The following is a 23,977-nucleotide window of genomic DNA, read 5'->3' as shown; positions in this document are numbered from 1 at the left end:
TGGTTTATGGAAACCTTGTTGCTTTTCAACAGCCTTTGAGCCACTAATAGTGCGGGAACCTCTGTTTTTCCTTTGACAGATGATGGCCCTGAGTGGGGACTTGTTTTTTGTGAGATAAGAATTGGTATTATTTTCGCCTACATAACATTGATTGGTTTCTTTTTATTCAATATTTGGGAGGCAGAATGAACAGACAGTTGAACACCACACACTACTGGTTCATCCAACAAGGTTTTCTTTTAGACTGTGAACTGTCATTGTCTTGGTAAATAAAGATTTTTACATAGCTTGCCATTTTTATCTACAGTTTAAGTAGAAACATTCAAAAATATAAAACTCAAGGATATTTTATTAAAATAATTGTTTTTTATCTTAGCAGAGGACTGTATCAGGAGATCAGAGGGACAGATGACATCTTTAACTTTTAAATCTGATGATCTTGAGATCCTACAAGATACAACTGAAGTGAATGCCATTACTCCAGATATATCATCATCCATTCACAGCCAAGATCTGTCATCTGATCCTATGAAACAGGTCCCATCTTCTGATTCATTACCGACTACTAAGGAAAATCAAAGTCACAAAAGAGGCAATAAAAAACAAAATGCTCCTAAAGCAAAGAAGTCATTTTCAAGTTCAGAATGTGGGAAATATTTTACACGGAAATCATATTTTGTTAACCACCAGAGAATTCACACAGGGGAGAAGCGTTTTTCATGTTCAGAATGTGGGAAATGTTTTAATCTTAACTCAAAATTGGTTAGGCACCAGAGGAGTCACACTGGGGAGAAGCCTTTTTCCTGTTCAGAATGTGAGAAATGTTTTAATCAGAAATCAGACCTTGTTATACACCAGAGAATTCACACAGGGGAGAAGCCTTTTTCTTGTTCAGAATGTGGGAAATGTTTTAATATTAACAAACATTTGATAAGGCACCGGAGAATTCACACAGGGGAGAAGCCTTTTTCCTGTTCAGAATGTGGGAAATGTTTTAAACAAAAATCATATTTTGTTACTCACCAGAGAACTCACACCGGGGAGAAGCCTTTTTCCTGTTCAGAATGTGGGAAATATTTTAAACAAAAATCCTGATTTGTTACTCACCAGAGAATTCACACAGGGGAGAAGCCTTTTTCCTGTTCAGAATGTGGGAAATGTTTTAAACAAAAATCACATTTTGTTACTCACCAGAGAACTCACACAGGGGAGAAGCCTTTTTCCTGTTCAGAATGTGGGAAATGTTTCAGCAAAAAATCAAATTGTGTTATGCACCAGAGAACTCACACAGGGGAGAAACCTTTTTCTTGTTCAGAATGTGGGAAATGTTTTAATCTTAACTCAAATTTGGTTAGGCACGAGAGAACTCACACAGGGGAGAAGCCTTTTTCCTGTTCAGAATGTGGGAAATGTTTTAATCTTAACTCAAGTTTGGTTAGGCACCAGAGAACTCACACAGGGAAGAAACCTTTTTCCTGTTCTGAATGTGGGAAATGTTTTAACCTTAACTCAAATTTGGTTAGGCACCAGAGAACCCACACAGAGAAGAAGCCTTTTTCCTGTTCAGAATGTGGGAAATAGGGAAAGAGCATCTTGTTAGACATCAGAGCAGTCACACAGAGGAGAAGCCTTTTTCATTTTCTTAATGTGGGAATATTTTACTTGGAAATCATCTGTTAATAAACATTAGAGACTTCACATAGGGGAGAAGCCTTTTTTTGCTCAGAATGTTGGAATCATTTTAACCAAAATTGGATCTTCTTAAAGGGGTTGTCTCTTGTCATTCCTCATGTTTGCTGACAAAAGGATAAAGCTGAAGTTTATTACTTCCAAATGTAAATCTATACCCATAATTCACCCTCTGAAGGTTAGTCAGAAGGTGACTAATAGAAAAAACATATACCCCACAGTTCAGTATATAGGGTGAGGTGACGTATACACACTCACTCTCCAAGCCTCTAATTTCTACGGGTTTCATCATCCTCACCAATGATGGCTCATCAGGAGACCATTTAATATTGACTTATATTCAAGCGAGACTAGACAAAAAGCTAAAATCATGTATCATGTTATCCGAAACAGTCAGAAAACTAGCCACATATTGGCAGATCCCAGACCTCAGACTATATACTGTGTAAGTTTATAAGCCCCTCCAGTGTCAGGAATAGATAGTATGTGAAAATACAGTTTTATTCTTGTGATTTTTCTCCTATAGGGACCGACCTAGTTTGGTATTGTAACAGCTGTTAATTAGTAATGCAGACAAATTGGAAATTATCTCTGAAGGTTAAGTGTTCCCTGAGCAGTATATACTGTATTTTCACATACTATCTATGTGATAGATACCTGGCCGACCTCTTCGTGAGGTCTAAGGTCCATTACCATTCTATAGGCCTGCTCAAATTTTACCAAAAAAGAGAATGGATCATCGGAAATATTTGTTTGTAAATTCCCTAAAATATCAACTGTAGGCATGTCTTTGGGTCGCCCTCGCACACCCAGGGCAGCGGGGTACTCGGTACCGGGCCGGTGTCAGGTGGGAATGTGTCACAGCAGCGGTGACCCGGTCCGTGGCCCTGGGCGCCCAATATCAATGGCGGTGATGTAGTTAATGGTAGAATAGTTCGTGACGCCACCCGTGGTGTTTGGCAAGTAAGGTGTTGAGCCAACGCTGCATACAGATCCGCTGGGACTGATGGTGTGGTGCAGCAGAGATGGTATAGCTCCCCACAGGTGGAGCTGTAGTCCCAGGGCAGTGTAGGTGCAATGGATGAGGAGAGGCACAGAATGGTATAGATGTTGTTACTCAGGTGTAGCGGTGCTGGAATAACTGGAGGACACCAGAGTATGCGGTTCCAAAGCTTTACTCACTGTTTGTAGTTCACACAACTGCCTGCCTCCGTACTGTGTTCTCCAGGTCAGGGCTCCAGCCAACCTCCAGGCAGGATAGGATTCTCCCTTCCACACTCCGCCAATATGTACCTTCACTGAACGACTCCTCCAATGCGCTTTTAGGTGCGAAGCACTTCAGTACTTAGTTACCCTGGAATACCTCTCTCTAGGTGTTCCTAGTCTTTACTTGTATGACATACAGCTGTAGCCTGCTTCGGGGACTCCTCACTGCGGCCCGGCTCTCTGTTGTGTCCCAAGTCTATGATGTGAGCAAGGCGTTAGCGGCTCACTACTCCTCCGGTGTCTGTTGCCGGACATAAAGTTCCAATCCACCTCGGGGACCGGGCCCCGGCCTTTGCGCTCTCTGGACTGGAAGGGTTCTCTGTCTTTCTTCAACCAGCTTCCCACCGTCCTTCTATTCTCCTTCGTTCCGATCTGTTCTATCTCTCTTATGGAAGGTTAGGTTATCAATCTTATCAGTCTCTTTCTCTGGTCTTTCTCGTGCCAGCAGCCCAGATCACTGGGACCTGCTGCAGCACGTCCCTCAGACACCCATCTTCTCTCTTCTCCTCTAACCAACTGCTCACTAACCCTCACTCTTCCCACTCTTTTGTATCATCTCACTCCACCCGCCTCCCAGCACATCTTGTGTTACGAAGCAGGGTTCCACGAGGGGTGCTCTGCTAACCCCCAGCCTGAAGCTGTTAGGTGGCCCCACTGAACTATCCTGTGTGTGGAATGCAGGTGTGGAGTGTGGTCTGGAGCTCCCACATTACCTGGATGGTGGGGCACTACACCTTAGGAGAAGGTGCAGTACCTCTGTGGCGACTGAAGCCTCAGGGGAGCCACATACCCCCCCCCCCCCAGGTAAGCACAGCATGTCCGCGGGCTGCAAGACAACAAAAGGTACAATACAGGAACACACAAAAATTTTTAAATGCTGTTTAACAATACTTATCTAATCTTCCTAATGTAGGAGGCACATTTCTTAAACGTTACAAACAGGCTAACTTCCTATCTTAGTATCAAAAATTTACTTAAGTGCAATTCTTAATTCAAAGTGCTATACTCAACACATTTTCTTTATTACATTTGCTATCAATTATTCTCTTTTTCTCTTTCTCTACTGGACGCAAGACACTGACCTTCTACGCTTGGCCTGTCACCTGTCACTTTCAATTCTTCAGTCTTTATTCAATTCTCACAGTCTATCTCAAAACCTTTCTAACTCTATAAAAGACATTTACTTTTCATAAGACACAACATTATCAAATACGTTATCATAAAACATTCAAAATTCTTGCAAAGTGCTGAACACTGCTCCCAGCCGGGATTTCTTGCAGTGTCCCTTGACGTAGACATCGTTTTTCGAAAAGTGTCCATTCAAAAACATCATCTTCGCAAAGAGTCTTTATATGTAAAACCAAGAGAGAGCACCCAAAGGGGTGCAAACTACAAGAAAGTTTTGGATCACACAGTGTTCATGATCTCCACAGTTCCATTTGTAGAAAAACACTGCCAATCAAAAGCAGGCAACAAAAGTGCTGCCGTAAAAACATGATAGCAAACAAGGCACAACTGGTGCAAAGAAAACCCTCCTGGGTAAAGAGATTTGGTAAATTATTTTAACGGCTACCAGATACCAAGTAGTCATTAGCAATCCGCAGGTACTCCTCTTCCCACGGTGTCAAGCCAGAGATCTTTGGTTTGGGCCGCCGAACTGGAGGTGATGCAATAGAAACCTTGTTCTTGGAAACAGGTACCTGAGCAGTCTGTGGGGTACCGGTGGATGGAGCATTGATTGGTCTTGATGGCAGGTACCTCTCAATGAACTCTGCAGGGATACATTGTACATTCAGGGCGTACCATCCCCTGAATCCCTCATGCAGGGTAAAGGTCACATATTCCCCAGGCTGCAGGTCTCCATCTGGATGCCCTCTCCTCAGATGAGGCTCCACATCCCGCCGGTTAAAGAACAGATCACCAATGCGCTTGGGGTCCGCGATGAATCCAAAACCCCTCAACTTATTCACATTCAGCACCTGCCCCCAAGCACCTGCCCCTAACCAGCTGCATCCTGGGAACCGTAATGCCCAGCACGGGTCCTCTCTTTTCTCTTCAGATCCGGGCCCATTACAGCCAATCTCCTCTGCTCCCTCTCCCGGTACTCATCTGCCAGCTTTTTAATGGTGGCTCGACCATAGGCCTCATTCTGCTCCGCCCGGGACCTGCTTTGGCCTACTGGGGCCTGCGGTGCCACTGTTGGGGGTTCCGGTATCTCCTCCCGGGGACTGGCTTCCCGGTCCCAGACCAGGTCTAACACAACCTGGCCGGCCGTTGCAACGGTGGGGCAACCCCGGGTCTTCTCAGGGGAAGGGACATCGGACATACCTGAGGTCTCCCGGCGGTGCGGCCTCGGCTCCGGTGCAGTTGATGAAGGAGCAGTTGTGGGTTCTGGATCCGCAGGGGTCTCTGGGGACCGGTGCAGCCGCGCCAGGTCCAGGCGGGAGCTCTGCTTCCACTCCCGGCTCCTCCGGTAACTTCTCCGGGCCGGTGGTGCTCAACTGCACGGTCAAAGTAGATGTGTAGGTCAGCGCCGCCCGGGGACAGTCCAGTGCGGTAGCCACGGGTACCGATGGAGAGGGTGGTACCGCTGGTGTAGGCCCCACCGGGGCGCGCTCTCAGCTTCTCCAGCGCTTCTCTTCGTAGCTGCAGACGGGTAGTCATTTCAGCGATTTCATCTTCTAATTGCTGGCGGTTCATTCAGGAGTTCGGGTTGGAGCCGTCAGCCATGGCACCAGGGGTTTGCACTTGCCCGCGCTCCACAGGCCTCCTTCCCTCGCTCTCCAAAATGGCATTCTGGTGTTCTTCTCCTTGCTCCGCCCTTCTGCTCGCCACTGGCTTCCTCTGCCCCTCCTTCCGGGGGCGGCGTCTTCTTCCAGCGCCTCCATACCAAGCCAGTATACGAACCCCTTGAGGGTGGGCCATGCATCTGTCACATAGTAATTCAGGCAGGGACGGCCCAATACTCTTCGCGGTCTTTTCTTAGGACCTCCCATCTCTTCACGCCCTTCTTCTCCGCGCCAGCGGCCATTTCTAATGTCCATTTTACAGTCTATTAAATTTGGTCTTCTGCACATTTTCAAAAGTTGTAAATCCAAGGCACACAGAACCCGATGGCATCGGGTCTCGTCATCCTGTTCGTGACACCAAAATTGGGTCGCCCTCGCACACCCAGGGCAGCGGGGTACTCGGTACCGGGTCAGTGTCAGGCGGGAATGTGTCACAGCAGCGGTGACCCGGTCCGTGGCCCTGGGCGCCCAATATCAATGGCTGTGATGTAGTTAATGGTAGAATAGTTCGTGACGCCACCCGTGGTGTTTGGCAAGTAAGGTGTTGAGCCAACGCTGCATGCAGATCCGCTGGGACTGATGGTGTGGTGCAGCAGAGATGGTATAGCTCTCCACAGGTGGAGCTGTAGTCCCAGGGCAGTGTAGGTGCAATGGATGAGGAGAGGCGCAGAATGGTATAGATGTTGTTACTCAGGTGTAGCGGTGCTGGAATAACTGGAGGACACCAGAGTATGCGGTTCCAAAGCTTTACTCACTGTTTGTAGTTCACACAACTGCCTGCCTCCATACTGTGTTCTCCAGGTCAGGGCTCCAGCCAACCTCCAGGCAGGATAGGATTCTCCCTTCCACACTCCGCCAATATGTACCTTCACTGAACGACTCCTCCAATGCGCCTTTAGGTGCGAAGCACTCCAGTACTTAGTTACCCTGGAATGCCTCTCTCTAGGTGTTCCTAGTCTTTACTTGTATGACAGACAGCTGTAGCCTGCTTCGGGGACTCCTCACTGCATCCCAGCTCTCTATTCAGTTGCTGTTGTGTCCCAAGTCTATGATGGGAGCAAGGCGTTAGCGGCTCACTACTCCTCCTGTGTCTGTTGCCGGACATAAAGATCCAATCAACCTCGGGGACCGGGCCCCGGCCTTTGCGCTCTCTGGACTGGAAGGGTTCTCTGTCTTCCTTCAACCAGCTTCCCACTGTCCTTCTATTCTCCTTCGTTCCGATCTGTTCTATCTCTCTTATGGAAGGTTAGGTTATCAATCTTATCAGTCTCTTTCTCTGGTCTTTCTCGTGCCAGCAGCCCAGATCACTGGGACCTGCTGCAGCACGTCCCTCAGATACCCATCTTCTCTCCTCTAACCAACTGTTCACTAACTCATTCCTCCCACTCTTTTGTATCATCTCACTCCACCCGCCTCCCAGTACATCTCGTGTTACGAAGCAGGGTTCCACAAGGGGTGCTCTGCTAACCCCCAGCCTGAAGCTGTTAGGTGGCCCCACTGAACTATCCTGTGTGTGGAATGCAGGTGTGGAGTGTGGTTGTGGAATGCAGGTGTGGAGTGTGGTCAGGAGCTCCCACCTTACCTGGATGATGGGGCACTACACCTTAGGAGAAGGTGCAGTACCTCTGTGGCGACTGAAGCCTCACGGGCGCCACATCTCCGGTTGTAAACAATACCAATTGTCTAAGTCTGTCTTCTTTTGTACTATGTGTCATTTCATGATCATCATTTAATCTGGGTGCAGTCGGTAATCTTTTTCCCATATGTGAAGGTAGCCATACTTTGAATATCTTATTTTTTTGTTCATCATTAAGATTGATTTTTTCTGTGTTTGATTCAAAAATGTCCACATTATAAAAGGCGTCCATCTTATCGTTGTAATTTGGAATGTCTTTTACAATTTTCATTAACTGATCATGTATTTTCAGATTAATGCGTGCTGCACTGTCATGTAATTTTTCCGTTGTATGTCATCTGCCTGTAAATCCTCTACTGTGACATCTGGATCTTGTGTGTTTGGTACAAATGATGAGGCAGCAGCACTGTCCTCCTGTTTACCTGTTGATCTTGTGTTAGCAGAAACCTTTTTTATATCTTGTCGCAATTTGGACAATAACTCTGTCCGAGTATCAATCTGATCTTCCAATTGTTCAATATGTTCTGACAATATCAAACAATTTGAACAATCGAAGTAATCTCCGCCAGACTCCTGTGTGTCACCTGGTGTGTCAGTGTGATTAATTTCCTGTGTGACAGTATAAGTTTTATGTTTCAGTTTTCTTAAAGACTAAATTATTGTACACTCGGACCATGTGCATGACATTTTGAAGCTTTCTTTGTAACTTTTTACTGAGAAAAACCTCTTATCAATTTTAACATTTTCTGCTTCACATTGACTATACAAACTAGACCATAATTGTGCATCTGTATGGCTATGAACATACTTAAACTCTGTTACTTTTCTTAGAATAATTATGTATAAAATCCATTTTCTCACCTATGGAGCGTCTTTTCCTCTCCTGGGTTGATCCTTTGTCTCCTGGGTTGATCCTGGATGGTCCTTTGTCTTTACTGAAATCCTTAGACCTCCATCTGGATGGGACGCATGCAGCTCTTTATGGTTGGAGATCCTTACACGTAGTCTGTAGATTCAGTCTGATCTTTGTGACGTGAAATGGTGGAATTCCTGAGGAGGCTTTGTACAACAGGTGTGTTTTCGTGTACAAACAATGATGGAATGCCAGCCTAAATTAGCACAAAAGGTCAACCTGGCCTGAGCTCGCCAAAATGAAGAAAAATATTTCTTTCTTACTTTTCAAGTAAGAGCACGGATAAAAAGGAAAAGCGATGTTGAATTGTGGATAAAATAAATCTTGTTTAATTGTTCATTCAACAAGTGATTACAAAAATGAGGAAAAGTGAGTACATGACGTAATAAATATTGAAGGAAAAAACAAGCATTCATAGTTCTTACATATGGCCTTGAGTTGAGCAGCTGTGGTCCGTGTGTTCGAGAGTCTCCAGCTTATGGGAGATCTCCTGAACAAGAGTAAGGTTGGCTTTTATACTATTTTGACCCATAGACTTGCATTAGTGTCTGTCCTATAATCACATATGGTGATTTGCCGCTATATTCGTAGCCTTTTCCATATTAGAAGAACTTTAGTTATTTTAACACTTTGCATATAGTTATTACCTTAGCCTAAGAAACTTAAACCTATGGAGAACCATTCATTATAAATAGTCACATACTGACAGTTCTGACAAGTGACCTATAGGTTTGACAAGCAGGGAACAGATGTATCAGCCAAAATCCTCAGAATAGCTCTCTCATCCACTGACCAGAGTTTCTGCTAGCTAGTTAGACTCTGCATATGTGAATTAATCTGTATTTTTTATTATAGAAATACTGATATGTTACAACATAGCATTGATTGGTTTCTTTTAATTCAATATTTGGGAGGTAGAATGAACAAACAGTTGAACACCGCACACTACTGGTTCATCCAACAAGGTTTTCTATTAGACTGTGAACTGTCATTGTCTTGGTAAATAATTAGTTTTTTACATAGCTTGCCATTTTTATGGACAGTTTAAGTAGAAATGTTCAAAAATATAAAACTCAAAGATATTTTATTAAAAAATAATTGTTTTTATTATCTTAGCAGATGACTGTAACAGGAGATCACAGGGACAGCTGATATCTTCAATTTTTAAATCTGATGATCTTGAGATCCTACAAGATACAACTGAAGTGATTGCCATTACTCCAGATATACCATCATCCATTCACAGCAAAGATCTGTCATCTAATCCTATGAATCAGGTCCCATCTTCTGATTCATTACCGACTACTAAGTAAAATCAAAGTCACAAAAGAGGCAATAAAAAAACAAACTGCTCCTAAAGCAAAGAAGTCATTCTCATGTTCAGAATGTGGCAAGTATTTTACATGGAAATCACATTTTGTTTATCACCAAAGAACTCTCACAGGGGAGAAGCCTTTTTCATGTTCAGAATGTGGGAAATGCTTTTAAAAAAAATCAGATAGTGTTAGGCACCATAGAACTCACACAGGAGAGAAGCCTTTTTCATGTTTAGAATGTGGGAAATGTTTTACACAGAAATCAAATTTTGTTACCCACCAGAGAATTCACACAGGGGACAAGCCTTTTTCATGTTCAGAATGTGGGAAATATTTTAACAATAAATCAGTTTGTGTTAAGCACCAGAGAACTCACACATGGGAGAAACCTTTTTCCTGTTCAGAATGTGGGAAATGTTTTATCAATAAATCAGAATGTGTTAGTCACCAGAGAATCCACACAGGGGAGAAGCCTTTTTCCTGTTCAGAATGTGGAAAATGTTTTGCACATATGGGTCGCCCTCCCAGGGCTGTGGGGTACTCGGTACCGGGCCGGTATCAGGGGGACGTGTCACAGCAGCGGTGACCCAGACCGTGGACCTGGGCGCCCAAGCAATGGCGGAAGATGTTGTGAATGGTGGAATGTAGTTAGATGAATAGTTCGTGACGCCACCTGTGGTGTTCGGCAAGGGAGGTGTTAAGCCGATGCTGCAGACAGATCCTCTGAGACAGATGGTGTGGTGCAGCAGTGATGGTATAGTCCTCCACAGGCAGGGCTGTTGTCCCAGGGCAGTGTAGATGTGGAGACACTTAGATGGTGTAGTGTTTGGCGCAGGGGATGTAGCAGTGCCAGGCGGACGGACGCAGGAAGGAATGGAGGACACCAGGGCATGTAGTTCCAAAGCTTTACTCACAGTCTGTAGTGCCCGCTTCTGTGCTGTGTCCTCCGGGTCAGGGACTCAGTCAACCTCCAGGCAAGATGGAAAGCTCCCTTCCACACTCTGCCAACTTATGTGCCTTTTCTGAACGTCTCCTCTATAGCGCCTTTAAGTGTGAAGATCTCCTTGTACTGAGTTACACTGGAGTTCCTCCTGACAGATGTTCCCAAGAACTCTACTTGTACGGCAGACAGCTGTAGCCTGCTTTGGGGACTCTCTACTCCTGAGTCCCGGCTCTCTATCCGTGTTGCTGTTGTGCCCCCAAGTCTTAGATGGGAGTGCATTTACAGCCCACTACTCCACCGGTGTCTGCTGCAGAACCATTAGCATTCATACAACCTCGGGGACCGGGCCCCGGCCTTGCGCTTAGAACGTCTAGGCAGGGTCCTTCCTCTAACCCACGTCTTCTGTGTTCCCTTTTACTCCTACGTTCCGTACTTGTCTTTCCCTTCTATGGAAGCTCAGGCTTCGGTTCAATGTCCGGTTCAATGTCCTTCTTCTTTCCTTTCCTTTCCCGTGCCAGCTGGCTCAGGTCACTGAGGCAGCTGCAGCACTCCTTCCTCCATCCCTTCTTCCAGGGATCCCCACTCCTCTACGAGTGGCCTCTCAACCTCCTGTCAGACTGAACCCCGACTGAACCTCAATCCTGGAACTGTTCCGTTCTTTTATATCTAGTCTAAATTCCACCCACCTCCCAGCACATCTAGTGTTCCAAGCAGGGAACCACCAAAGGTGCTCTGCTACTCTCTAAGCAAAGAGCCGCAATGTGGTTATGCTGAACTACTCTATTGTGTGGGATGTGAGTGTTGGAGCGTGGTCAGGAGCTCCCAACTTACCAGGATGGTGGGGCACCACAGCTTAGGAGAATGTGCAGTACCTCTGTGGCGACTGAGCCTCAGGGGCACCACACATAAATCACAGTTTGTTATCCACCAAAGAACCCACACAGGAGAGAAGCCTTTTTCATGTTCAGAATGTGGGAAATGTTTTAACAATAAATCAGTTTGTGTTAAGCACCAGAGAATCCACACAGGGGAGAAATCTTTTTCCTGCTCATAATGTGGGAAATGTTTTAACAATAAATCAGATTGTGTTAAGCACCAGAGAATCCACACAGGGGAGAAACCTTTTTCCTGTTCAGAATGTGGGAAATGTTTTAACAATAAATCAGATTGTGTTAAGCACCAGAGAATCTACACAGGAGAGAAGCCTTTTTCATGTTTAGAATGTGGGAAATGTTTTAGAAGGAAATCAAATTGTGTTCAACACCAGAGAACTCACACAGGGGAGAAGCCTTTTTCCTGTTAATGTGGGAAATATTTTAACCAGAAAGCGCTTCTTGATCTCCATCAGAGCTGTCACACACTTTTTCATTTTCTTAAAGTGGGACATTTTTTACTTGGAAATCAACTGTTAATAAACATCAGAGATGTCACATAGGGGAGAAGCCTTTTATATGTTCATAATGTTGGAATAGTTTTAACCAAAATTGAACCTTCTTAAATGGGTTGTCTCTTGTCATTCCTCATGTTTGCTGACGAAAGGATAAAACTAAACCTTATTAATTGCAAATGTAAATCTATACCCATAATTCACCCCCTGAAGGTTAGTCAACAAGTGACTAATAGAAAAAAACATATACCCCACGTCTCAGTATATAGGGTGAGGTGACGTATACACATTCACTCTCCAAGCCTCTCATTTCTACGGGTTTCATCGTTCTCACCAAAGACGACTCATCAAGAGACTATTTAATATTGGCATATACTCAAGTGACACTAAACAAAAAAAAACTAAAATCATGTATTGTTATCAGAAACAGTCAGAAAACTAGCCACATATTGGCAGATCCCAGACCTCAAACTATATGCTTCTGAAGTTTATAAGCCACTCCAGTGTCAGGAATAGATAGTATGAATTTGAATTTACCAAATGGCTGCAATGAAACAATTTAAAAATTTTAAAGGGGTCTGAATACTTTCCATACCCGCTGTATCAGTAAAAATAACTCATCCTTATAAGGTAAAGTATAAAAGAATTGCGCCATTTTCCGATACCCGTCGCGTCTCCATTTTTCAGGATCTTGGGTTGGGTGAAGGCTTATTTTTTGTGTGCCGAGCTGACGTTTTTAATGGAGACCATTTTGGTACAGATACGATCTTTTGGCCATCCGTTATTGTATTTTAATGCAATGTTGCGGCGACCAAAAAAAGTAAATTCTGGTGTTTTGACATTTTTTCTCGTTACGCCATTTAGCGATCGGGTTAATTATTTTTTATATTGATTGGGCATTTCTGAATGCGTCTATAATAAATATGTGTATGTTTGTTTTTTTATTGTTTTATTGTGAAAGGGGGGTGATTAGAACTTTTATTTTTTTTAATATTTTTAAAAACTTTTTTTTTTTTTACTTTTGGCATTGTGAAAACATACAGCATTGTATCTTAATTAACCAGATGACTATTTTTTAGAAAATGAAGAATAATAGAATGTTATCTGTATGTTGGCTTTAAATTTAAGTCTTGATTTCTAGTTGGTCAATAACACAGACTTTTGTTTGTGTAAGCCGGTAATAGTGACTTTTATTGCGTGCTTATCCTTGATCACTGGTGATGTTTGCTGATATGCTAATTATGCCTTGTGTTACTGAGCCAGTTTGTTGAATTCTAAAGCCCCTGTCACACTTAGTGACGCACCAGCAATCCCGACAATGATATGACCTTGTCAGGATCGCTGTTGTGTCGCTACATGATCGCTGGTGAACTGCCAAACACCAAACAGGCAGATCTCACCAGCGATCAGGACCAGTGACGATGCGGGTAACAAGCGCGCGCGTCACTTAGTTACCCGCTGTCTACCTTGGATACCAGCTCCAGCTCACTGATCGATGGTCTCCCGCTGCCACACACAGCGATGCATGCTGGCCAGCCGGAGACCAACGATCAAAAAAAGTCCAGGGCATTCAAGCATGATCAGCGATACCCGGCGGGGGGGGGCGGTCGCTGATACATGTCACACACAGCGAGATCGCTGATGAGATTGTTGTTGCGTCACAAAACTTGTGACTCAACAGCGATCTCACTAGCGATCTCACTGTGTGTGACGGGGGCTTACAGCAGAAAGGGATAAACTATGCAAATAGTTTAAATAATCAATAATGCTATAATAATCTCATCTCCATTCTTACCATTTATGTAAATACTGAATGAGAGACACTTGTTAAGTCTAAAAATAGGTTAAATGCCTCTGTATAAAGAGACTGTGTGACGGACTCAGCTCCTTCTGAGCCCATTTTTTGAGTGGACCCTCTGGGTCATGGCACCCACCCACCAAGGACGAGCTTACCTTGTGAGAATCCACCCCCTATACAGGGAGTGTCAGGGGCAAGACCAAGGGGGTGAGCCACCACGACTGCTGGAACCAGACGGCCGGCTCAGGGGACACTAAGTGCAAGTGTCTGACTACAAAGATGAGCAGGAAGCAAGACAAGACAAGATGTAGGTGCAAGGTATCTTCATTAGGATAACTCAGGATCACATACAGTGCAAAAACGTGAGAAAGCAAACACGGAAAGGTGCGTGCGTGGGCACGCCAAGGTCCATAGCATGGTACGTGCCAGGTGGCATGCCTAGGCATAGGTAACGGCACGATGGCATCGGACTCCGGACTGCTGGCAACGATCGACATCATCAAGGCATCAGGCTGCGGACATCAGCTCCGGACGTCAGGCCGCAGTCATCCAGCTCATGATCTCTGGCAGCGATCGGCAGGTTCCCGGCATCTGGCAGGCAAACCAGGTTTCAGGCAAGGAGGCACGACAGATATCCAGGCATGATGCGTGTTAGGGAACACGCCGAGGTCTGAGGCTAGATGCGTGTGTAGGGGACACGCCAGGGTTCAAGGCTAGGTGCGTGTGTAGGGGACACGCCAGGGTTCAAGACTAGGTGCGTGTGTAGGGGACACGCCAGGGTTCACAAAACCAGACAGGGTGCGTGTGTGGAGACACGCCAAGGCACGAGACAGAGTGCGTGTGTAGAGACACGCCAAGGCACAAGGTACGAGACAGAGTGCGTGTGTAGAGACACGCCAAGGCACGAGGTACAAGACAGAGTCCTGAGCATGCAAAGGGGCACGCCAGGGTCCAGGCTAGGCAGAGGCCTGCGCGTGCAGAGAGACACGCCAGGGACAGGGTTCAAGGACCAGGTTAGGACCTGTGCGTGCAAGAGGGCACGACAGGGTACATGGCCAAACCTGTGCGTACTATTATAGAAGCACGGGGAGGTATGCCATGGGCAGGCGAGAGCCTGCGCGTGCTTTAGAGAGCACGCAGAGCACAGTGCGGAAACAGCGTGAAGTGCAAGGGAGCACAGAGGGCACGGCTGGGGCACTGGCTAGCTGATCGGGCTGCGGCACTGACAGACGGGCAAGACTCCAGCGAACCCGGCTGAGGCATGGCAGGTGACCCAGCTGTCACTGACCGACAAGCACGGCTGAGGCACAAGCAGGCGGGCACGGCTAGGGCGGGCACGGCTGAGGCACAAACAGGAGGCTAGGAAGGCCAGGTGCATGCAAAGAGCATACGAAGAAAAAGAGCAAGGGAAGACAAGACAAGAAACAAGGCAGGGCTTAGGCAGAGTACAGAACCAGGAATGGAAGCAGATCAGAGCAAGAACAGAGCTAGCAGCGGAGCGTAAGCCGAAGCCCAGAGCCGGGCCAAGGGAGAACCTTGGGACTAGCCTACAAATGTGCAAGAGAGCATAATAGGAAAGAGTCTAGCAGCGGAGTGTAGGCGAAGCCCAGAGCCGGGCCAAGGGAGAACCTTGGGACTAGACATGGAAAAGAGAGGAGGAAGGGTGCGTGTGCCAGGGAGCACAACAGAGCACCATAGGAGAGAGCGAGGCAGAGCAAGCAAAGACCATAGGGAGGAACAAGGCAGAGCAAGGCAAGGTACAAAAGAAGGCATAGCGAAAACAAGCAAGGCAGAGAAACAGAAGGACTACAAGTCCAAGCAGGACAAAGATGAACATGGCACAACAGACAAACATAAGACAAGGCACGGGACAAGAGATGGAGTACGAGCACAGAGCGTGTGCAGAGACGCAAGACAGGGCAGAGTGCAAGTGCACAGAATAGAGGGAGCGCCCCACAGACCAAGCAGCCATGCAGGGACACCACACAATACTCAGGCCCTGAGCATAGGAAGGGGCGGCCTGATATAGGGCATAGCACCTCCTCTTCCAGGTCAGGACCAGGGGAGCACTTCCGGGTTCAGATCCACGGATAACAGAGCACAGTCACATGATCAGAGTTCCAGACATGACAAGACGACTGCAGATCCAGTGCTGAAACCTAGACAGGTCACATGATCAGAGTTCCAGACATGACGAGATGATTGCCGAACCAGACAGTGCAGGATCCAGGCAGGAACACATGATCAGGAATCCTAGACAAGACGAGAAGATCACAGAAGGCAGAGCAGAAACGCAGGCATCCTGCAGCTCAGACATGAGGTGAGTGTGCACACTGCTCTAGTGAACATGCAGGACAGCAGACAAGATATGCACATGCACATCGCTCCAGGAGTTCTTAAGACAAAACAGACATGGCAGACATGACAAACATGGCGGACATGACAGACTGAGAGAGAGATACAACCAGAGAGATTCTGCCAAGACATCTATACATCCAAAGTAAAAGAGACAGGACAGCAGCCACAACATCATCACAAGGGACACGGATCTATCATTCTATAGGAAACAACCTAGGGGTTTTCAGCCTTGGTTGGAAGAATACAGATATGCTCCATTGACCATCGCTGAGCCATGGACATGTTTGGAGAAGTCAGGTTGGGATTACCTCCTCTCTGTGTGTGTGCCACAGGTGGAGTAGTCGACCCTGGAAGATGAAGCCAGGTTGTGATCCTCAGATCAACTGACCTTGTATGGACTGTCATCTTCCAACACTTGTCATTACCTCCTCTCTGTATGTGTTCCACAGCTGGGGTAGTGACCCTGGAAGGTCTGATGTCACAGCAGCTATTATCCCGGCGGGTCAGTAGAAGCGTGAGAGTTTGTATTGTGCCCCATCTTGTGTACTGTGCTGGGACTGTTCTATGTGTTATCTGCCTGGTTTGTAGTTCAATAAAGCATTGACCACACTGTTTAACCCTCACCCTGTGTTGTCTGAGTAGTGTTTTGAACATGTTAAAAGGAGAGGGGCAGTTTGGCTGGACGATCCCTGGTCCATGTGGTTTTGTCTAGCGGGCGGTGCTTATAGCATTCCGGCAGTGACAAACATAGAGGTCTGCTAGAGACCTCTGGTTGTCATGCCAACCCATCGGTGACCCATGATCATGTGATGGAGTCACCGATGGGCGGGATTTCCGGCAATCTTGCTGGAAGTGTGCATTAACTGCCGCTGTCAGAGGCTGTTAGGGGCAAATGGCAGCTGTTCAAAACAGCTGACGTGCTGGAAAATATGTGGGCTTACCGCCGTAGCCCACATCAAAGGGAGGAAGTACATTTACGCCCGATGTCGGAAAGGGGATTGTTTTTACAGAGACAGAATTAGTAATCAATCATGTATATGTACAAATAATTACAAAAATACAGCTTCTGATGTTAAATAGTATAGAGTTAAGACAAGTCCTGCGATAGCACTGCTCCTACTCCAACCTCAGAGGCATCAATCTCTACAACAAAGGGGCAGTCTAGATCAGGCTGAATCAATAGCGGGTTAGAAGCAAAACATTCTTTTAAAACAGAAAATGCCTGAAGTGCCTCAGGCTTCCAATTAACCACATCCGCCCCTTTCCGGGTCAAATCCGTGAGTTGTTTAGTGATCTCCGAAAAACCTTTAATAAATTTGTGATAATAGTTGGTGAACACTAAGAATCACTGCAGCACTTTAAGAGACGTGGGTTGTACCCATTCCTTAATGAGTTGGATCTTGGCAGGATCCATGCGAACCCTTTAGCTGAGACAATATACCCCAGAAACTGTACCTCCTCAGCCATAAAAACGCATTTCTCTAGTTTGGCGAATAGAGAATGTTCTCTAAGTCTCTGGAGAACAGAACAAACATGTTGGACGTGCATTATAAGGTCAGCAGAGTAGATCAGGATGTCATCCAAACAAATGACTACATATACTCCACAGATGTCTCTGAAGATATCGTTCACAAAATTCTGAAACACAGCAGGTGCGTTACTGAGCCCGAACGGCATTTTGTGGTACTCAAAGTGGCCAAGGGGTGTGTTAAATGCGGTCTTCCACTCATCTCCCTTTCTTATACGGACAAGATTATATGCTCCACGGAGGTCAAGCTTAGTAAACCAATGGGCTCCCAACAGCTGATTAAAAAGATCAGGGATGAGTGGAAGCGGATACTGTTTTTTTACAGTGATTGCGTTTAACTCACGGTAATCAATGCAAGGTCTGAGGCCACCATCTTTCTTTTCCACAAAAAAGAACCCAGCTCCAACAGGTGAGGTGGACGGTCTAATAAACCCCTTATGTAAACTGTCTGCTATGTAGTCTTTCATGGCCTGATGCTCTGGACCAGAGAGATTAAATATTCTCCCCTTTGGGAGACGAGAATCTGGTATCAAGTCTATGGGGCAATCATACTCTCTGTGAGGGGGTAATTTCTCTGATTCCACTATGGAAAAAACATCCCCATAATCTCTAAATGCATACGGTACAAAGAGAGGTTTGATTTCAACTTGGTTCACCGATAGCGATATACAGTTGTCCTGACACTGTGGGCTCCAGCGCACAATATCACCCAGGTGCCAGTCTATGACCGGATTATGTGTACGCAACCATGGCATACCCAAAATAACTGCGGTGATAAATTATCAATCACAAAAAATGACACATGTTCAGTATGTAGTGTCTCCACTGACATTGCAATTTCTGCAGCAACAAACTATACTCCACCCTGGACAATAGATGTGCCATTAATCGCAGTGGTTTTAATAGGGGCATTAAGCCTTAGCAGTGGTACACCAAGCTTCTTTGCCACCAAGAAATCCATGAAGTTTCCCTCAGAACCACTATCCACATAAGCCTCCAAACACAGAGACTTTTTAAGGTATGACAGAGAGATGGGTAAAAAAAACTTTAGCAGCATCTGCCAGCAGTACTTGGGCCCCTGGGCAGGCATGACCAGAGCTGCCCAGGGGCTGACGTCCCGGGAGTGAAGACTTCTGACATCAAGCGTTTTCCCTGAAGTCTCCAGACTGCAGCATGCTTGTGTAGGAGAATGGGAGTGTTCCTCCAGGCTGTGGAAAGAAGCAGGTAACAGGTGCTTTTACCCAAAAAATCAGCTCAGCCAGCGAGGCAGGAGAGGGAAAAAAAAAGTTCAGAGATAATGCTTTTATATATACGCTGGATATATAAAAACGATTTTGGGCCAGATATAATGTGACGACCGTCTGGTGCGAGTCTGGACTGCAATTGAGACAGCACCCCGAGCAACCCAGAGACCCTTTACCCCTATACAGGGATCTGGAATTACAGCAGAGCCCAGGAGGTAGCTGTCTGTATAAGAGCAGCAGACCAGAGCAGGACGGTCACCAGAAAGGGATAAATTAATGGAACCGAAGTAGTAGTCAGGAGTCCAGGTCTAAACCAGGCGGGCGGCAGAGGTACAAAATCAGCAGGCAGTATCAGAGTCAAAATCCAGGCTAAGGTCAGAGTCAGCAATAGCAAATAACACACTAGTACACTGGGGAAACCAAGACTATATCTGGTGGTCTGCAAGACAGGCCCCAAGGTATTTGAAGGATCAGGCTATCCCTCACAGGCTCACAGTCTCATGACGTCACTTGGACCGCCCCCAGGACCAGGCCAGGTGGTGATGCACAAACCCCTTCATGACTGACAGGAGCGGAGCCTGTGCCCACCAGATGCCTGCGCAGGAGCCCCTTCTCTGTCACCACCACCCACGGGCGAACCACGGCGCCTCCTAGTGGTCGAGGCAGGAACAGCCATCCCCGAGTCTGACGGCGACATGACAGTCCGGCGCCTCCCTGTGGCCGAGACCGGAACAGCAGTCCTCGAGTTTGACGGCGACGTGACAGTCCGGTGCCACCCAGTGGCCGAAGCAGGAACAGCAGTCCCTGTGTCTGATGCCGACGTGACAGTCCGGCGCCTCCCAGTGGCCGAGGCAGGAACAGCAGTCCCTGTGTCTGACGGCGATGTGACACAGCCATTGGATTCCTCCAATTCTCTTTCGGAATCCCTTAAAATCTGCCTTTCTGAAATCTAACCTTGACATCTGAGACTTCACAGGTCTTCCTCCTCTAGTTATCCAAAATTCTAATATAGCGTGGTCGCTACCTCCTAGGGTCCCAGCCACTTTTACCTCCTCAACCATTTCCTCCCTGTTTATGAGGATTAGATCCAAGGTAGCAGTTCCCCTTGTTTTCTCCCCTACCTTTTGGAAGATAAAGTTGTCATCAAGAGAGGATAAGAATTTCCTTGACCTGTTAGTTTTGCCTGAGAGAGATTCCCAACAAATGTCTGGATAGTTGAAATCTCCCATGACAACTATGTCATATTTTTTGGAGAACTTGACCATTTGATGCATAAAGAGTTCATCCATATCTTCAGCTTGCACAGGTGGCCTGTAGCAAATGCCTACAATGGTGTCCTTTCCATTGTTCTGTCCTTGTATTCTTACCCAAACAATTTCCACAGAACTCCCAGTCTCTGAAGCTTGGATCTCTGTGCAGATATACGCGTTTCTAACATACAATGCGACACCTCCTCCTCAAGTGTGTTTCTAACAAATAAGTTATATCCTTCTAGCCATGTATTCCTTTCCATATGTCTTGGAGATCGCAGTCATACAGCTGAAGAGTTGTGGACAGTTCTCCAGGCTCAGTTTGATCAATGGCTGTCTCCGCTGAACCTGCATGCAGGGAAGGCCAAGTCCGATAACAGTGCAAACCTGGTGGCGGCCCTACGGCAAGGCAAGCTCACACACGTGCCTTTCATGGCTCATGTCCTCATCCGGGTGGTACAGTGTTTTCTCAGCCACTATTTTGTCCTGGGTGAGCTGCTCCAGAAAGCACGTAAGCTGTGTGCTCATTTCTGCCATTCGCATCCCTCTCCTCATCGACTTGCATTGATACACGGTGGAATTCCACTCTGCACATGTTGCAGTGACTGTGGCAGCAGCAACAAGCCCTGACGCAGTATGTCATGTCGTATAGCCTGGGCCAACGCAGTACGCATGTCACATTTACAGGGTGCACACAGATTAAGGACCTCTGCACCCTTCTGCACTGTTTTGAAATATCTACTGAGATGGTTATCACTGATGGTGCCATCATCAGCATCACTTTTCCGGTCATCTATATGCTGGAGAAGACTTTGAATAGCCTGCGGGAAGAGATGGTGGTCCTAGAAGAAGAGGAGGAAAGGAGGAAGCAGAGGATGTAGAAGGGATGTAGAAGGGATAATATTGTCTCTAAGTTCAAGACTGTCGCCACACAGGTGGGTGTCAAGGGAGGGTGGATTACTGTGATCGAGGGGGGGTGGTGATAGACAAGCTGCTATCTAAAGTACAAGATCTGAGGAACAAATGGAAGAGAAAGAGGTGATGGGCGAGCAACTGTCAGATGAAGAGGATAATACTCCCCTCTCTGTTATTTGTGGTTGGCGGGATGGGATGGAGGAAACGAGCCTCATTGTTACCCAGCCACCAACACAGCATGGGCTTGGACCTCATGGTAGAGCCCGACATATGAGCGCCTTCTTGCTGCACTATCTGCAACATGATCCCCGTATAGTCATGATTAGGAATAATGCTGACTACTGGGTTGCCACTTTATTAGATCCACGTTATAAAACCAAATTTTGCCAGATGATTCCCGCCCTAGAAAGGGAACTGTGAATGCTGGAGTATTGAAACACGCTTTTATACATCCTTACGAGAGCTTTTCCCCAAGACATCACTGAAGCACATCGTTCGCATCGCAGCTGTAGACTTCCAACCTCCGGACCATCAATTCTTCAACGCCAAAACATTAGCAGCAGCAGCAGTGGTGGAAGTAGAAGAAGCAATTTCTCTGAGTCCTTAGACACTTTTTTAGGCCAACGCATGACGTGAGTTACTTGCATACGTATTTTGGCCAAAATATTTACTAAGACCTCTCATATTTTTATATGTGTTTTTTGCATTTTATTTTTCAGGGTGCAGTTGGGCCCATTCGGTCTTGTAAACTGTGGTGTCTGTTCACATGGGATGCATTTGGATAGCACTGGGCAGCCTGCCTGATCTAATAGTATGGGTGTAACTAATAGGCTGTTGGCCTGGATGATGTGCATTCCCATTGTGTGAACAGCGGAGCATACAAGTCTTCATTGTGCATTAATATACCAAGCAACCGCCCCTCCATACACTGGTAGGTTGTGAGCGGTTGTCTCATCTGTATTCTTGCACCTGTGTTGCCGCCATCCTAACTATATGGGCCCACTCACCCTAATAGTGCATTTGTTTGGAGGTCTGGGCAGGTCGGCATCTCTGCCTTTTTGCTGTGTTTTTGAACATTTGACATTTGCCTGAATGTTTACATCTACACTTGATTTACGCAAATTATATTTTCTTGTCTTAACTCTATACTATTTAACATTAGAATCTGTGTATTTTTGTAATTATTTGTATGTACACATGATTGATTACCACTTCTGTCTCTGTAAAAACAATCCCCTTTAACCCCTTTCTGACATTGGGTGTAACTGTATGAGGATGTCGGACTCCCTCCTTTTGATGTGGGCCCCGGCGCTGAGCCTACATCTTTTCTGGCACATGATGGGCCAGAAATCCCGCACATCAGTGACCCTGTCACGTGATCGCGGGTCACCGATGGGCTTGCATGACAACCAGAGGTCTCCAGAAGACCTCTATGGTTGTCACTGCTGGATCCTATAAGCGCTGTCCAGTGGTCAGCGCTCATAGCAAGTGAGCAACTCTGCTACACGCAGGTGATCTGATCATTGCCTGTATGTAGCAGAGCCGATCGGATTATAGCAGCTTCTAGCCTCCCATTGAGACTATTGAAGCATGCCTGTGAAGACATGGGGTGGTCAGCCGGCACCCCGATCCGCTGGCCGAAACCACATGGATGAGGGATCATCCCACTGAATGCTCGCTCTCCCTTTAACATGGGCATAACACTACTCAGACAACACACAGTGAGGGTAAAACAGTGTGGGCAATGCTTTATTGAACCACAAAATAGGCAGATAACACATAGAACAGTCCCGGCAAAACACCCAACAGAGTGCACATTACAGAGTCTCACCCTTCCGCTGATTCGCTCACAGGATCGCTAACCCACCTGTGGCACGCACAGAGAGGAGGTAACGACAAGTGTAGGAAGATGACAATCCATTCAGTCCATACAAGGTAAAAGGCCAGTTGATTCGAGGATCACAACCTGGCTTCTCCAAACGTATCCATGGTTCAGTGATGGTCAATGGAGCAGATCTGTATTCCTCCAACTGAGGCTGAAAACCCCTAGGTTGTTTCCTATAGAATAATAGATCCATGTCCCTCGTGATGTAAAAACTATATGAAGTATATAGTTTGAAGTCTGGGATCTGCCAATATGTGACTAGTTTTCTGTTTCGGATAACATGATACATGATTTTAGTTTGTTTTTTGTATAGTCTCGCTTGAATATACACTCACTGGCCACTTTATTAGGTACACCATGCTAGTAAGGGGTTGGACCCCCTTTTGCCTTCAGAACTGCCTCAATTCTTCGTGGCAGAGATTCAACAAGGTGCTGGAAGCATTCCTCAGAGATTTTGGACCATATTGACATGATGGCATCACACAGTTGGCGCAGATTTGTCGGCTGCACATCCCTGATGCGAATCTCCCGTTCCACCACATCCCAAAGATGCTCTATTGGATTGAGATCTGGTGACTGAGGAGGCCATTTGAGTACAGTAAACTCATTGTCATGTTCAAGAAACCAATCTGAGATGATTCGAGCTTTATGACATGGCGCATTATCCTGCTGAAAGTAGCCATCAGATGTTGGGTACATTGTGGTCATAAAGGGATGGACATGGTCAGCAACAATACTCAGGTAGGCTGTGGCGTTGCAACGATGCTCAATTGGTACCAAGGGGCCCAAAGAGTGCCCAGAAAAAATTCCCCACACCATGACACCACCACCACCAGCCTGAACCGTTGATACAAGGCAGGATGGATCCATGCTTTCATGTTGTTTACGCCAAATTCTGACCCTACCATCCGAATGTCGCAGCAGAAATCGAGACTCATCAGACCAGGCAACGTTTTTCCAATCTTCTACTGTCCAATTTCGATGAGCTTGTGCAAATTGTAGCCTCAGTTTCCTGTTCTTAGCTGAGAGGAGTGGTACCCAGTGTGGTCTTCTGCTGCTG

The 23,977-nt window shown here is 46.3% G+C and overlaps 1 pseudogene; it reads left to right on the top strand.

The window, feature by feature from the left end:
* The first annotated feature begins 227 nt into the window (after positions 1-227).
* LOC141063316 (uncharacterized) lies at positions 228-12,051 on the top strand (annotated as a pseudogene).
* The last annotated feature ends 11,926 nt before the right edge of the window (positions 12,052-23,977 follow it).

The sequence above is a fragment of the Dendrobates tinctorius genome, unplaced genomic scaffold (genome assembly GCF_039654945.1).
Source record: "Dendrobates tinctorius isolate UK_male_01 unplaced genomic scaffold, ASM3965494v1 ptg000249l, whole genome shotgun sequence".
NCBI classification, from domain to species: Eukaryota; Metazoa; Chordata; class Amphibia; order Anura; family Dendrobatidae; genus Dendrobates; species Dendrobates tinctorius.
Note: the sequence above shows the minus strand (reverse complement) of the source record. Positions and strands in the feature narration are given on the sequence as shown.